This window comes from Stegodyphus dumicola, chromosome X2 (genome assembly GCF_044657685.1).
Source record: "Stegodyphus dumicola isolate Sdum_Otavi_A_Nest chromosome X2, ASM4465768v1".
Classification (NCBI taxonomy): Eukaryota; Metazoa; Arthropoda; class Arachnida; order Araneae; family Eresidae; genus Stegodyphus; species Stegodyphus dumicola.
Genome location: NC_140781.1, coordinates 200399087 through 200404877, shown reverse-complemented (window position 1 = coordinate 200404877; position 5791 = coordinate 200399087). Strand labels below are relative to the sequence as shown.

Sequence of the window (5791 nt, the reverse complement as noted above, 5' to 3'; positions counted from 1 at the left end):
CAGAAGCATAATTACTAACTGTAAACAATAGAAAAATTATCTACATAATTCAGCCAAGTATAATTTTTAATATTTAATCTAGTCTGAAATTAATAACAGAAATAATGATATACTTTACTCCCTTCCTTTACTTCTACATACTTTCTTATGCCATTTGTTTAATACGTTATCAAGACTTTAAAGAAAGCTTTTCAGAAATATCATTACTGCTAGTAAACAACATTAAAAACTATCTATGTGATGTTAATTAATTAGCAACCATAATACTTAAAACAATCAGATATTACTTTTAGGAATACGACATATTTTATAATTCCACTCAGATTTAATATGTCTCTTAAATATTAAACAAAAAAACAAAACCAGAATTTATTTTAATATATTTTCTATTTATTGATTTTCTCTAACTGCAGACAAAAAAATACATATACATTTAATTATCTAAATGAGCAGTAAGCAATATTTAAAAAAAAAAAATTCTTAACTGATTTGTTAATGTAAGAAAATTTTTTCTTGTTATCAAAACATTTCACATATAAACATTCTTGTTCATAAATTTTTTCTATTACAAACTCTTTGCAGGATTACTAAACCACATATTATTAACATAATTATTAAAAGATTAAAATAATAGCTAGCAGTTTTTGTTGTGCTTATCATAATGTTCTTTAATATGTCCTAAACTTAAATGTTCTTTACTTAAAGTTTTCTATTGTTACAATGTTTTGCAATCCTTTCACAATATAATCTACATTGTTACTCTCCAAAGTCCTTTTTCTTTGATGATCCATGGGTGTCAACATCTTACCATCTACTGCTGGTTCCAGCGTAATTTATCCAATTTGCATAAATACTAACAATGGCAGACTGCGAAAACCTACCAGTTGTTCAGTTTCATAGATACTTGTTTCGAGCCTCATTCGAGTTCACTGAAAAATGAGTCCCACATTTTTCAGTGGTCATAATGTTTTGTCGGCCCACCAGCGGCCAAGCGGTAAAGTCGCTGAACACTGATAGTTCGGTACGAGGTTTGAATCCCGCGAACGGGCTGGCTGCATAAGTGTTTTCGTGGTTTTCCCCATGTGTAACAAGTATACGAGCCAGTTTCCCTTAGAAAGTCCTCCACGAAGGCATTCCTCCCCTTAGGCAGATAGCCCTAGTGTGCTTTACCATAATTAAATACACCAACACCATAATGTTTTGTCCTGTCAGTGTATATGCAAGAGTTATAATACGATAAAAGCAACATTTACACTCAAGGAATGTACATATTTTGCTGCATTATGATTGAAATATAAAGCAGAAGAAGAACCAAATTTACAACCAAGAGGTTTAAACAGTATTATTTAAATTAAAAAATCCTAAATTGCATTAAAAAAAAATTTAATCTGTATAGGTTACTGAAGTCACTGACTGTATTATTTAGTACTTATTACGTGCAACATTGCGTAAATGAATATTTATACTGCGACTCAAATCCTAATCCTATTATTAAACATAAATATAACATAAGTTGATCATTTTCTACACTATTAAATGAACTAATGAAAGAAACATTATTATGGAATTAATATATTACATTATTATGACAAATTGGTATGCATAATAGCTATTAATAATATTTGAAATATACTTGTTAGTCCTCTTATTTTTTACTTTTTTAAAAAACAAATCAGTGGTCACAGAATTTAGTTATGAATGATTATTCTTTTTTTAATTTTATAAAAAAAATTTAGTGCATTCAGGATGATTCAACCAATATTGTATTCAGTTTCACAATAAATAAATATATTTATCAAAGAATAAAATTTACATCAAGAAATTTATCGTGAAATGCATAATATCTGCATACTTAAAATTCAATATATAAAGAACACATGTGGCAATTAAAAGCACCAGTTCCATATAAACTTAAAAATCATGAAGTATTCTAAATTCATACGTAATTGGTTCACTATTATTCCACATTAAAAAAATTAGCATTCATAATCAATAAATCACTTAGAACATGATATAAAAACTGATTATTAGCATAATAGAAAATAGACACAAAATTCCCCAGAAAAATTTAACAAATAAAAATAAAATCACTTTCTTAATTAATTAATTTTTTCCAATCATACAATACATAACATACAATTTTCAATACATAACTTTAATACATATTTATATTTCAAGATATTGCTTCTCACACAGACTAAATTTAAAATAAAAAAAACTGATTGAGGAGTTTCTTAATAATTTCATGAATTTTGGGATTATACATATTATGAGAGATGTAAAATTTATTATATTTTACTTATACAACAGATCAGATGAAAAAATTCCAAAATTATAGTATATTAAAATCCAAATTTGGAAAATGAATTATAAACATAATAGTATTAACAAATGTAAGGAGTACATTTTTAATTTGGTCCTCATTTACATATGGAAGTTCTTGAGTCTCATCTGTTTTTTCTATTTGAGTCAGTGACATTGTTTCAGTATGTACTACGTCCACGGTCTTTTGACTTTCATCATCTAATAAGAATAAATATAAAAAATACTTCATTTAAATATAACATAATACATAATCCTTTACAGTACAAATTTGCAATTTAATAAGTTAACAATTTTACAGTATTGAGTATTTCTGGAAGACCTTTTCTGTTTATTCTTAAATTACTTACCATTACTGACACAGCTTGTATTTATTTGAGCTGTTTTTTATTTTATCATAAGATTCTGTATTTTATATGATTTTTTTTTTCTTGTAATTTTCTTTACTGAGTTACTGTAGTTGAAATATTAGTTTATAGATTTTTAAGTACAATGTGATAGACCCAGTGCAGATTCTAAACTGTTGGCCACTGACGTGCAAATTAAAACTGGCTGCCCTTTTTTACAGAGATATGTTTGATAATCATTTTGTTGCCCTTAAATCTGGCCACCTACATGCTGTGCACCCTCTTGCCCCAGCAAGATAATATAACCTGGATATAACCCTACATAAAAAAATATCAGCCAATATTGTGCACCTAACAAACAAAAAAAAAAAAAAAAAAAAAACCCTTATTCTTACTGACAAAAGATTCTTAGTTATCCATCTTCTCATTTTTATCACAAAATGATATGATATTTATGCCTCTAGTTTTGGGTTTAGACGTTTTCAATAAACATGTGGAATACTAAAGGGCCACAAAAATTAGTTCAGCAAGGAAAAAAATGCCAAAACTCAGAAGCAGCAATGCTCGTTAATGATTTTCATTGCTTTTTAAGTTGTGAACTTATACACAAGGTACTGTAGTCAATTTTAAATAAGTAATCACCTGTGATCTAAGAATGACATTGATTCCTCCAACTGATTTTTATGGGAAAAATAGTTTACTTTACAAACAAAAAAACAAACTGCTTACAAGCTTTTTCAATGATAAATGGTCATTAGGAAAAAATTTAATTTTCATTGTTAGGATTCATGAAAAGTATTTTTCTTTACTCAATGAACCTTCATATGAAAAATAAATGGTTTGAATCCAGCGCTACTGATGTATCACTAAACCATACAAAAACAACCGATTCATTGAACACGAAATGCACAGTTAAAAATTGAAATTATAAATCAAGATAAAAACTTACATTATCGCAAGGAATAAAATTTAATTTTACATAAATGTATAAAGAATCATATTTACCTGTTTGCCCTAACTTCTTCGGTACAGCACAGGAATGTAGGTAACGGAATTTGGTTGTACGGAAGTCACTTTCAGTGAAGTGTATAGAACGCACTTTTCCTTTTTTGTATAATTCATATGCAGATTTGCTGAGCAGATCCTTATTGCAGGCAGCAGCCCACTGTTTTGACCTGTAAAAACAGAAAAGAGTAACTTCATTTTCTTTGATTTAATGAATTTATTGCTAGTGAAGATGTAGCATCGTTTAAATGAAGTAATTTTAATGAAAATTTGGCTACACATTAGAATGCTAATTCATTAATGTTTATTATTTACAATAATTTTTATTAAATAATCAAAGTACCATCTGATTTAGGTGGTCGTAAAATTAAAATTAGAGATAGTTTATGAAGTAGTTACTGCAAAATAAATTACTACCTGAAATTATTGATAATGTATATTTACTAGACAAAGATATGATAATGATATAATAATCAAATATTTATAAATTATGCGTGTATGTAAATATAAGTTACAAACTCTTACCTCACAGGATCCTTAGGGAATCCGAAGAATCTTCTCTCTGGATTTTTCCAAGATGTTGTACCACAACAAAAACATCTATATCATGTTTTGGTAGCTGCTTTCCTTTTCCTAAGCAAGAGATATAAAATAAATTAGTCGATCACTCCACATTACGAATGAAAAAATAATATGCTTTGAATTTGCATTTTTATAGAAACTGATAAAATAAAAAAATATCATATAAAATGTGAAAATTGCTGCAAGTATATTTTAAGTGCCACTATATAAGGCTACATTTAAAATAATATTTAAAGATTTCCATAACACTAATCAGAAATTATTTTTTAAACATAAGAAAGGTTGGTTTAATCCTAGTATCCGGTGCACAAGGGATTTGGCTACTTTTGGCGAATTTATAATAATGGCGAATTTATAACGGGACATACACGATGAGTTGTTAAACGGGTCATTTTGGTGTTGGTGAAAATTTTCAAAATTGCGCCAAAGCTGCACCGTATACTAGGATTTTACCGATTACATTTTTTAAATTATATTCATTTTTGAAATTTTTTCATTGATATCTAATTTAAGATTCCGATTTTGGTTTAATCCTAGTATCCGGTGCACACGGGATTTGAAAAACGGGACATATACGATGAGTAGTAAACGGGTCATTCGAAGAATATATATAGTTATACATAGTATATACTATGTATATAGTGTATATACAATGTATATACACTTATACACTATAGTTTATATATAGACGTTCTTTGGATCATGTTTGGTGTTGGCGATAATTTTCAAAATCGCGCCAAGCCTGCACCGTATACTAGGATTTTACCGAAAGGTTTTTAATTTACATTTAAGGCCTTCAATATTCTACATTTCATTAATTAAAATTATTAGTTCACAGATTCTAACATTTAGAAATTTGAAAAGTATTGGCAATAAAAATGTTATACCTGCAATGCGAGGTAGAAAAATCTCTTTACAGAACTTGCATGATTCGTATCTTTAGATAAAATTTTGCTTGGTCAACATGGAAATAAAAAGCTACCACTAAAAAATGTTATTTACTACATTCAAAGTTTAATGATAAAAAGTTAGAAATAACGCTTACCTGGGAAATGATGAAATATTAGGTGAAGTTTCACTTTCACTAGCTGAACTTGCATTATCCATATCGCAGATTGATTTATTGATATCCGACTTGATCCGTCAATATGGAGGGAAAAAATGGTACCATAAAGCTTCCGGCAAACCTGTTCGAACCATGGAGGTAAGAAAGGGAGGAGGGGCCATTACGCGCTAGAAGTGAAGCACTGCTCTGAAGCTTGGGTCACCAGACGGGGTGTTGTTTGTTTACATTCAGAAGCTCGCTTGACAAGATTCTGATAGTATTTCGACACACGACAGTTCCATAGAAATCGAAAAAGGGACACTCTCGCATGAAAGAAACATTCATAGTGTAATGGATAATAGCAATTTGTATAGTTTACTGACATTTACGCAAAAATCACATCTTGGTTATTTTTCGATAACTAACAACAGCGATTTTGATTATGAATTTGTTTTATAAAATTCTAAGCTGTTGCACTACAAAAATATAG

At 28.7% G+C, this 5791-nt stretch overlaps 1 long non-coding RNA gene across 1 annotated transcript; it reads right to left on the bottom strand.

The window, feature by feature from the left end:
* Positions 1–374: 374 nt before the first annotated feature.
* On the bottom strand, positions 375–5458 carry LOC146993012 (uncharacterized). Its single transcript, XR_015038941.1, has 4 exons — positions 5302–5458; positions 4200–4307; positions 3675–3844; positions 375–2523 (listed from the first exon to the last, which is right to left on the bottom strand). It is a non-coding gene; the product is annotated as an uncharacterized LOC146993012 (long non-coding RNA).
* Between the last annotated feature and the right edge of the window lie 333 nt (positions 5459–5791).